At 31.1% G+C, this 12,451-nt stretch overlaps 1 long non-coding RNA gene across 1 annotated transcript; it reads left to right on the forward strand.

Moving 5' to 3' along the window:
- Positions 1–4,992: 4,992 nt before the first annotated feature.
- On the forward strand, positions 4,993–6,907 carry LOC127252615 (uncharacterized). The gene is made up of 3 exons (XR_007839100.1): positions 4,993–5,098; positions 5,533–5,589; positions 6,709–6,907. It is a non-coding gene; the product is annotated as an uncharacterized LOC127252615 (long non-coding RNA).
- The last annotated feature ends 5,544 nt before the right edge of the window (positions 6,908–12,451 follow it).

Raw genomic sequence — 12,451 nt, forward strand, 5'->3', positions numbered from 1 at the left:
GTACTTACAAACAAACATTAGTCTTGCAGAAACTAATAGTTCATTAAAAAATTGGACAACTTAACGAAAAAAAAGAGACAACATGCGAACTCCACCTTAGAAATAATCACAAAGTTTATACATATCATGACAACACTAATAAAAACATAGCGAAAGCTAATACCAAAAAATTCAACGTCGATCACAAAGAAGCTAAGAATATAGGTTTGCACATGCCATCAAAAAGAGATAAAAGTTATCACATAACCTAAGCAAAATCTATCACAAAGCTTAGCAGACTAACATGTAGTATACAAATACTCAGATATTTCCGGGAAACTAACAACCTAGATTATTCATTTAGTCTAAGAAATTAAACACGAACACAAAACATAAAGATAACAAAGAAACAAAATCAAATCACAACAAGAAGAATTGATTTACTCCACCAGGCAACTACATGCTATTAACTATAAGAAGAAATGTATCAAGCTATACACAATTAGATATTACATGTTAGGTGCTAATTGAAAATTGTCTAAAAAGAATGAATAATAGGAAGGATAATCAAGAATAAAATTAGTGTAGTTGCATTGTGTGATTTCTTGGTGAAACTGTATGATTCTTGATTTGTATGCTATGAGATTAATTGATTGTTTGCTTTGTGATTGTGCGCACAGGTATTCTTTGTGGTAGTGTTCTGCCGAACTAAGTGCTTAGTGTTTTGCTTTCCGTCTAGTCGCTTAGCGTTTTTCTAGGGTTAGCTTTCTTCCTAGTTGCTTAGTGTTCTTCTAGGTTAGGATGTCTGAGTGGTTGAGTCTCCGGAGATCTTAATGGTAGTGGTTAATCGATCCAGGTTCTTAGGTCGTAGAACTGTGTTTAGCCCGTAGTGGTGTGTGCTAGAGCCGCTGAGTTTAGTGTCTAAGGTTTTCTTTGTGTCTAGTGTTGAGTGTTCTCTAGTTTATATCAAATAAGGTGGAGCTCATGTTGTCCGTTCTATGTCTTGTATTCGGCATGTGTTTGTTTTCTTTTGTGAATATGCATGTATGTTGTTCAATTATGTAGCATTTATGTTATTCGTGCTAGGTTGTTATGCGATCTATCTAGGTGCATGTTAGAATCTATGTGTTCTATGTGTGATATAATTTGTCTGCGTTAATAGTTGTTCGTGGATGCAGCGAGAGACAAAAGGCGATGATGAAATTCATTGATGCCAGGTAAGTCTATATCTAGTAAATACGTATTTTGAAATTTGGTTAAATCACGGCCAAAATAGGTGGAGTATGTTGGGAATTTTGGCCGTTCGAGGCTTAACTCGATAAGTCCCTTGATAAATAAATTAGTTGGCCCACTCCGTAGCCTGGCCCACCGGATCGGCCCAACCTTTTTATCCAATCCTCTTAACCTATCTCCAAGCCCAAACCTTTAGCTCATTGTTGAGTTAGTTTTTAGGGTTAAAATAGATAAGTTGAGATTAGTTTTGGGTGAGTAGTTTTCGGGAAAACGGACCGAGAGTGAAAGGGGGAAGGTAGAGAGTTGAGAGGGTTTTCTCCGGTGAGGTTAGTGCGATTCCGATGAGGTTGAGGTTTTTCTGGTGAGCTTGAGGTTTTTCTGGTGAGTGATTCTTCTTTGTGAGTGATACCGGTAAGGATTTTGATGTCCCTTTTTGAGTGCCGATTCCGGTAGGCGCCGAGGTTTAGAGTGTTGGAACGGTCTCCACCTTGCGTTCGTGATTACCGTAGGCTATATCGCGCACCTGGTTCTGAGTCGAAACAACCGTCCCTTTTCCGGTGAAAAAAACCAAGTCGATCGGAGATCGGAGGCGCTATTGGAAAGATCTGTTCTTGACCGTAGCTGCCCAGCCGCTGCCAGTCTGTCGTCAAAGCTTTCGTTGCTGAATCGAGCTCGTCATCGATCGAATTGGATCTCGATTGAATCTGGAGTAACATGAACAAGGAAGAATGCAACTTGTTTCAATTCATTCCAGCATGTTTGTTTGAGTTCTAATTTTCCCAATTTCCATTTTCAGAATCACTCCTTTGCTTTAATTTGATTAATTTCTGATTTCAATTTCGGTAGTATTAATTTTGGATTTATTCGATTTAATTGTTTCCGCTATTAATTAGATTGTATATTTTTATACAAGGTATTGTTCGATAAATCAAAAAGATCCAAGAATAAATTCACAACAACGTCAATTATAGGTCAATTATAGGGAGTATCGGGATCATGGTTCGCCGTCGCGGATCGGCCCTTACCGTTCCATATACGTCGCGGCGTATCGGGCAAATATCGGCCTATATGATTATTTTTTACAAAAATTTGTATTTTTAACAAAAATAATAATAATCAATTAAAATTCATCAGATCATAAACATAATTATTTTTTAAAATATATAATATTAAAGAAAATAATCACGGCGGGTGCATGCCTCAAACTGTTAACCTCTCAAACTGATGAAGAAATTATGTCTGCAATTTCACCGTATACAACAAAATATTAGACAACACCATATGCACTCCATAAGTCCTAGGACATATCAAAAACATAACAATGCAAATATCTCCATGCCAATGAATAACCACAACAAAGACTTTGTATAGATGGTCTGGAGTCCCATCATGTGCATAAGTCTTAAAAAATGCACTGCATCAAAGGTCTGGAGTCTCATCATGTGCATAAGTCTTTAAAGATGCACTGCATCAAAGACCAAGAACATGAATGCTAAATGTCTGATTTTTAAACAAAAAAATAGCAACTGACTTTCATCTAGATAAAGATTTCAAAGCCTAAGATTGTTACATTGAACAATCTTTATTAGTTAAATTAAATTAAAGCAACCTCAAGTTGTTACATATAAATAAAAATTAGAAATAAAAATTTATAAAATATTTAAACTATGTTTATGTTAAACATTTATACTTACCATTCAATACTTTGTGGAGTGTCGTGGAGCTTCAAAACCATTTCCATCTTCTGATCGATCATAGTATGAATATCCTTCTCTAAATAAACCCATTTGATATACCAAGTAATATGGATGATGATATGCATTTGGTTGGTCCCACTTATGTCTCCCCAATCTATTACTCGAACTCGAATTGTGGGAAGAATCTTCGTAGGAATAATCTGTATTCAAATCTTGCATATGTTCATGAACTCCAGAATATCTCCTAGTATCTGAAAAATTTGAAGCATCGGCTTCACTTGAAAATTCTGTTAAACTATTTAGAAAATCTCTTTAAGCTCCTATCCCAGGACGATATCCATGATCAGTGTCTTGGGTAGCATAATAATTTTCATTTCCTTGAGTCCATCCCATATCACTTGAGTATCGACTATCTCTATAGCTCCCACTCTCACCACCACTATCATCGGCACCACCACCATCATCGGCACCACCACCACCTCTACCATCATCATCATCATTGTTGCTATTATTCTTATTTTCACCGTTAGTTGTTGAAGATGAAGATTCTAATATGATTGGTTTTTTTTTCTTGATTATTTTTTTGTTTTCTGATTTTTTTCTTTTTGGCCTTCTTTTTTCCATCGGCTATAAACTGAGATAAAAACATATCGCTGTCATGACTGTCACTTCCATCTCCACTTTCATCAATAGTCTCATACAACCAATTCAAATCACTATCATAAATAAGTGGAGATTCATTTTTTCTGACTCATTCATCTAAAATATTATTTTCATCAAAAATATGATTCAAATCAATCGGGTTGTAAAAATCCTCTGTGTTTGTCCTTTGCATAAAAATTTTCACCCGAAGATGCATGTTGTAGTGGACATAGACTAGCTTATGCAGTTTCTCAATAGCTAATATATTCCGAAGTTTAGTATGGATCAAATACCACGTACTCCAATTGCGCTCACAACCAAATGATATGCATGTTTGACTCAAAACTTTTAATGCAATTTTCCGTAAATTAGGGTCTTCATCACCATACATATTCTACCAGTCATCTATTAAAAATGGTAAAAAAAACTTAATAATAATGCACCATATTATAACATGTTAAAAAAATATAATTGAATGATAAGTTTTATAATGCATACCTGGTAAAGATGTAGCTACAGCTCTAATAGCAAGTGCACTTCTAAATTCTTCAATTTTGTTAACAAATGTATTTATCTATAAACAATATAATGTAAAATTATTAGAAATCAATATATATATATATATTTCTATAACAATGCACAAATATATATATATATATATTTCTTGAAAGCTCAAAAAATTATTTGAATTAGTTCTAAGTTTCACAAACTATGCAATTGAATAAAAAAATTGTTAAAATATTTATAAATAGTAATTTATTAGTTAATTGGACAAATTATACATATTATTTTATTAATAAATCAAATTTATACAAAAATTTAACTTAAATATCTAATTCGTAAAACTTAGACTTAGAATATATATTTATTAAATATATACATATATATAAACAAAGTTAATTTTAATAAAATTTACTTTATATAGATTAAATAAAATTAAATACAATCCAAAATAATTAAACCTATCAATTAAATAAATTAATCAATCAAAATAATTCAACATTAATTTCAATTCAAAAATTAAGGAACAAAATTAATTTTAAACTCTATTTAAAAAAATTTTAATTAATTAAAATAATAATATATATGTAATGCCCCGATTTCGGAATGTATAAAATAATATTATTATAGCAAATAAATATTTGACAATAGTAATGAAATCAAGAAACTAATATTTTGGGATAAATTATATTCCAATTTTGTATATTAGTTATAATTAAATAGACTGTTAAATAGATAAATATCGATAAGGATAAATATAAAAATATAATATATAATTTAATAATATAATATAATAAATAAATAAAGAGGATAAAGATGTTAATAATAATAATAATACTAACATTAATAATAGTATAATATAATATAATATAATATATAATAATAATAATATAATATAATATAAATATATTTATTAAGTAAAGAAAAACAAGCAAACTTACCTGCCAAGCGAAGGAAGGCAGAGGAAGAAACGCGAATGAGAAGAAATGAGAAAAAGAAAAAAAGAAAGAAAAAGATTTAGCCGTCCGATTCCAATTCCGACTTGGGTATGGTATTCCTTGCTATTCGTAGAGTCCGATTATAAATTTTAATACGAATTTTGATATTGGAGTATTAAATTAGAAATTCTTCAAAAATTTAAAATTGGCTATTTAGCTATTTAATCGATGAATTTCTTTAGCTAATAGCCTATTCGTAGCGCCGACATTATATTTTGAGAATTTCGTACCAATCCAAGTCGAATAAAAAACGGCAGTATATCGCACCTGCCTGCTTGTTCATACCTTTGCGTATTTTTATTTAATAATCGGGCAATATAAATATTATGAGGTAGAAGGATTTTATAGCTAGAATATCATATTCTACTAAATATAAAAGTTTGGAGCCCGACGAGTTAATTATAGAAATTAGCTTTTGAATAAGCAGGTAGCTCCTGAGAATAAGCATAAAGCTCATCTGATTTGAGTAAATAATGGGACAGGTGTACGTTGGAGGAGATTTGGGTGAAGTTATAAAATCCAGAAAGTATCGGTAGGAGGTAAGCAGTAGGGAATTAAATCTAATTTTAAGAAATTAGGTATTTATGTTGCATGTGATTCTGATTCTGATATTGATATGATATTATGTGGAATCATTTGGTCAGTGCATCTATATATGTATATATGTGTGTGTATATGCATGTGTGAAACTTCGTTTTACGATATTTGATATACGTATTTGATCGTGTTGGTGAATTTATAAAAAGGAGGATAGGTGGGCCGTCTCACCAGCCCTTTTCATTAAATTCACTTATTGACATGCTGCACACATTGCACGATTTATCGGATATGTTTTATGGATCTATCGTTTAGTCGCCGTGTGCGGTAGTGCTAGGCGAGGGCATCATCTGGGGTTAGGATATGCGACCCCGATGTACCGTAACACTTTGGCGATAGTGGACGATAGTAGTCGGGCAACTGGGTGACTTAGTCGCACGGTCATTCAGGGATTAGACCCATTGCAGTTGAGACGTATTTGGTCTAATCATTCGGGTTCGGTGTTGTTCCACTCATTGGAGTAGCTACTAGTGAGGTCTACCGGTAGTTTAGGATCAGATGCCAAACTCCAAACGCGATCCCGTTAGGGCGTGCGAGGAGGAGTAGAGTTTCCGGGTTTCCTTCGGGTGATTCCAGGTTGCACGGATTCTACTACGTTACACGGGGTAGGGCTAGACAGGAGGGTCCTATCTTCGCTATCACAGACTATGGGGTGTCTTGTGGTTAATGGCGACAACGTTCGACTATCCATGTATTGATTGCGGGAGTCGTATGGTGGGTATATGGGAGTGACCGGGTGACCGTTATATTATTATGGGTTTACCAGGTCCTTCCTTGAGCCGAGGATTTTCCGGCTATTTATTGATGATAGTCTAGTGAGCTGTTATTATGGAGCCGAGGTTATTCCGGCTGCTCACTTTGACATATGTATATGGGTATATGTGCATGAGTTGTCGATTTTGACATTATTGTTACATTATTTCAGTATGGGCATGGCATGGCATTTATTTTGCAAATGACGGAAATTAAACTCTATTTTCGAGCATGACATGGCATATTTTATGTTAGTTCTTAAAATGGATTTAATTCTAGACTGCTTTTAAGAAAAATATTTGATTCAGGTACGCATGGCACCTCCGGGACAGGGGACGTCTCGGGAGATAGAAAGACGGGCTGAATGAGTGAACTGCATCTGATGTATTATATGTAAATTCTAACTAGAAAAACCTCCCGTTTTGGGAGTATGTTTTTGTAAATATTTATAAATTTATTTTTTTTTTGGGAATAATAAAATGCTTATATAATTAATTTTAGCCTTAACACTGTGTTGTGGGGCCCGAAGTAGGAGGTGACGACCTCATGATGCAGTGTGGCGGTAGCATTTCCAGTATGAGCCAACTGGGGGTGTTACAATATATAATTACCACACGTCTTTCTTCCACGGCGAATCTCCCGTTCTTTCTCCCCAAATCTCCAATACCTGCCGAAGCTGAGTTTTTTTCTACACAATACCAACAATTTTTCTTCAATAGGCGAAATTTTTTTTCCAACCCTTCCACCACATAGACGATTCCAAAAACTCACATTCCCAACACTATAGATACCAAAAAATTACCTTGTTTACCAACAACAATTATTTTTCATCCACCGCTAGGAACAGAGAGCAGAAACCAAACCGTTCGTCCACCGCCGGGAACAGAGAGCAGAAGCCAAAGCAATTATTTTTTGTTCACCGCCTGGAACACAGAGCATAAGCCAGCGACGGAGAGAAATGGAATCGATAAGAATGAGTTTTGGATAAGATTTGTGTGTATTGAAAACCCTATGACAAAAATCGGATTTTTGTGTTGAACCGGAACGGTGGAACGGTCCTGACCGTTCTGGTTCCGGATTGGCCGAGTCGAACCGGACATGGACGATCCGGAAACCACGATCGGGATACCTCAATTACGAAATTTCCAATAATGTTACCCCTATGCTACTCCTGCCGTTCTACCTTAGTTGTCCAGTTTTATGTAAATGCATGAATTTAGACAATATTATAGTCAGTGTGTTTATTTGTAGGATTTTAATTTTGAGTTTTTGTTTTTAATAGTAAAATTTTGAATTAAAATAGTTATTTGATATTATATAAATATGTATTGATTGATGTTTTGAATATAAAGTAAATTTTTGTGTAATATAATAAATAAAAAATATATATTTGAGATATTTTTTGGGGGGAAAAAAAAAATTGAATAGTAAAATAATCAACCGAGCCGCAGGAACATGTACATACGAATTGTAGAAAACTTATAATTAATAAATATATTAGTAAAAATAATTAATTTATAATATAAATAATTATATACTAAGATTGAGATAATTAATTAATTTAATTAAAATTAAGAAAAATATAAATTATAAAATTTAATGCGATTAAAGTGTATAATTATTTTTTTAAAAAGAAAAAAATAAATTATGTAAGATAGACGAAAATAAAAATTGTAACAAATTATATGGGATTAACCAACCACACATGTTTGACATCAAAAAATAATATACTCCCTTCATCCTAGCTTTTTTGTTCACGTTAGTATAAATACAAAAATTTAGGTAAAGTATAATTAATAAGTAGTTAAAAAAAATATGTTAGTAAAAATAATTATTGTATAATAAAAATAATTATAAATTAAGATTAAAATAACTAAATAGTTTTTAATTAAGATTAAAAATATTATTAATTATGAAATTTAAAATATGATTAAAATGTATAATCGTATTTTAAAAAAAGAAATAACAAATTATGTGACATGATCTGAAACAGAAAATTTAAATATTTTATATGGGACGAAAAAAATAATATATATGTATATCATATTCAATTAATATATATTTGAATAATTTCTTTTTAAAAATAGTCAATTTTTAAAATTTTAAATGATTTGTTTTTTTTTAATATAATATTTTTATTTACAAGTTAATGTCTAATTTTATTTTAAAAAATAAGTTTGAATAATTATAGTTGATATTTCAGTGACTATAAATATTAATTATAGAATTAAATTACTTTTTGTTTATTTATTAAATTTGTAATAAGAAATTAAGATAAATGATTATCTATTAATTAAAAAAATATATAAAAATTAAAAGTTAATTTTTAAAACAAATTCTCTATTTTACTTTAGTAGTTTTTCTAATTTGTATAAATAATTTAATTATGTCATATATTTTTTATATAATAATTATATTAAAAATTGTTACATAATTATTGTACAATATATGCTAACTTTATAATTACTTTTTTTAATTTATAATTTAAATTTTTTTTATTTTTTATATGAATGTTAAGTTTTTCCGTATTATTTGACGAATTGACTATATTAATGTTTAAAATATCTGAAGTGAAACTAATTTTACAAAGATTATATGTTTATATAATTATAAATACATCGTAATTTTTTATTTATATTTTATATATAATATTTAGTGTAGATATAATGCTAATTAGACAATAAAAGACTATACTGTAAGTATGAATTTAAAATTGTCACACAACCAATTTTTTATTTTTTGATATCAACTATTCTATTTCAAAAATTTATAAAATCGGACATATTTTACACGTATAAATATACATATATATTATTTCATTGTTAATTATTTTAGCATACTATTATTTTTCTAAATATATAATAGGAATTTATATATAATTAGTACTAGAATTGATTAATATTTTTATAGATTGTGTTTATACATGTATAATAGTAATTATATCTTCATGGACACAATAAAAAGAATTCTCACAGGGTAAATTCAGTATTAATTGTTAATTAGTCTTAAGAATATTTGTTTATTTTATAAAATATTTGTCAATATAATTAATTATTTATATAAAATTATTTCAACAATTTATACAAAAATCGTATATCGCACGGGTTTACACGCTAGTATACATATATTCTGAGAGCATACACATAATATAATATATAGTATAATATTATTAATTTCAACAAAATAAATATATTCATATAGAATAGTATTATATCTACACACTTCTGTACAGAACATAATGTTGTGACATATTTATTGGTATCGCTTATGTTGCCACGGTGATTAGCTCTAATCCATTGGATTAACAATTGATCTAACGGCTGGAATTAAGAGAAATGATATAATTGTAAGTTTACAGTTTCTTTCGTAATAGTCCCTCCGTCCCACATAATTTGTTTCTATTTTCTATTTTCGTCCGTCCCAGATAACTTGTCCTTTCTATTTTTGGAAATATAATTATGCACTTTAATCGCATTTTAAATTTTAAATTTTATAATTTTCTTAATTTTAATTAAACTATTTAATTATCTTAATCTTAATCTATAATTATTTTTACTAAATAATAATTATTTTTACTAATACACTTCTTAATTATTTACTAATTATACTTTACCTAAATTCTTGTGTCTACAGTAATACACCCATATTACATGGACGGAGGGAGTAAGAAATATAAATGTGCGTTGTAATTTATGTTGGTTTTATTCTCAGATTCAACTTATATATATATTTTAATTAAATATGTAAATATTTAAATTAGTAAAATTAAACAAATGAATAAATAAAAATGTGATTTTCATAATGTAAGTATTGGTTTTTTATTATGTAAATATGTGATAAGATTATGTAAATATGTGATAAGATGCTAATGTGTAATTTTAAATGTAATAATATATTAATTTTATAGTGTAAGCTTTGCTATTTAAATATAAATATGTGCTAAATACAAATATGCTATTGTAAATGTAATAATATATTAATTTACAATATGTTTGTTGTGTGCTAAAATATGCTTATTCTAGGGCAAGTGTTTGCTATTTAAATATAAATATATGTTCAACACAAATATATTATTTTAAATGTAATAATATGAAAATTTTGCAATGGGGTAAACTGTTTTTTTAGTCCCGTAACTGGACCCCCTTATCATTTTAGTCCCGTAAGTGGAGCATGTCGCAAACTAGTCCCATAAGTGAAAAAATTTCGTTGTTTTAGTCCTCCGGCGCCGGAGACGCGTGGCTCGCCGGAGATGACGTGTCCGCCAGGTCAGCGCTAGGTGTCGCTGACCTGGCGGACACGTGGATTTTTTTTTATTTTTTATTTATTTTTTAATTTTTTTTAAAACTTATTTTTAATTTTTTTTAATTTTATTTATATATTTTTAATTTTTTATTTGATTTAATTAAAAAAATTTAAAAAAATAAATAAATCCACGTGTCCGCCAGGTGTCGCTGACCTGGCGGGACACCTGGCCGTCACCTCCAGCGAGCCACGCGGACGTCTCCCGCGCCGAAGGACTAAAACAGCGAAAATTTTTCACTTATGGGACTAGTTTGCGACAAGCTCCACTTACGGGACTAAAATGATAAGGGGGTCCAGTTACGGGACTAAAAAACAGTTTACCCTTTTGCAATGTGTTTATTATGTGCTGAAATATATTCATTATAGTATAAAAGTTTGCATATTGTAGACACTAAAAATATATATCTAAAATCAATTAATTATCATGTATTTTTTAAGAAAATAAAATTTCAATAAAATAAATATATTGTATTTAATTATGCACAGTTAATTTTTGTACAATAGATATCAACCATTAATGCAAAAATCTGTTTAAAATGGAAGATATCGTACAAATATTACGTGCATAAATAGAACCATAATAAATTTGGCAGTAAAATAAATTAATTTTGTCAATAAAGGAAGTATATAAATTAATATCTTCCGAAAATGATAATGATATAAAGATCTTGGCAAAAAAACAAGACGTGTAATCAAATCCTTCATAAATGGAAAACATCTTATGGAAAATGAAGGATTATAAAATCATCATGTTCGCCAATGAGGACGCGCCACGTGGTACCATTAAAAAAGGAAGTCAATGTCACCCTTCCCCTATAAATAGGAGTCATGGTCAAATCATTTGACACACTGAAGTTATATCGAGGATTCAAGCAAATGGGTAAATCTCTAGACTCTCTCTGTATTGTTCTTCATGTTCTTCGTATCATTCGAAGCGTTCTTCGTCAAAAGTCACTGATTTGGACAAATGATCCAATATTGGTTGACGAATCGATAAAATTAATGTTCTTCGTCGTATGTCTAAGCCGGAGGAAAGATCAAAGCTCTTAAAGCCGTTGAGGATTCGTCAAAGCCAAGGGAAGGTCTCCAAAGTTTCTCTCAAAGCTTTAAGATGTTCATCGTGTTCTTCAACGAAGCATCAACTAGGCCCTCTTCGATCCAACAGTCAAAGGGATACGCCGCCAAAAGTGTTATGAAGCACCAAATCTACCTCTTCAATGATCAAACCTCCAAAAGCCATTGAAGAGTCCATCAAAGCCAAGGAAGAGCATCCAAAGTTCATCCCAAAGCTTCGAGGTGTTCATCGCGTTTTTCACCAAAACATAACTCTGTCCTCTTCGATCCAAAAGTCAAAGGGACATGCCACCAAAAGCGTTATGGAGCACCAAATCTAACTCCTCAAAGATCAAAGCCGCGGATTGTCCAAAGAAGATATCAAATCCAAAGCCGATGATCAAATCGTTCACATGGAGACCGAAGCTCTCCAAAAAACGCCAAAGGCAAACCAAAATCAAAGCTGCGGATCGTCCAAAGAAGACATCAAATCCAAAGCTGATGGTCAAATCGCCCACACAGAGACCAAAACTCTCCAAAAGACGACAAAGTCAAATCAAAGATCAAAACCTCGGACCGTCCAAATAAGACATTAAGTCCGAAGCCGACGATCGAATCGCCCACATGAAGACCAAAGCTCTCTAAAAGGCGGCAAAACCAAATCAAAGATCAAAGCCTCGGATCGTCCGAAGAAGA

The sequence above is a fragment of the Andrographis paniculata genome, unplaced genomic scaffold (genome assembly GCF_009805555.1).
Source record: "Andrographis paniculata isolate CXL003 unplaced genomic scaffold, ASM980555v1 Contig46END, whole genome shotgun sequence".
Classification (NCBI taxonomy): Eukaryota; Viridiplantae; Streptophyta; class Magnoliopsida; order Lamiales; family Acanthaceae; genus Andrographis; species Andrographis paniculata.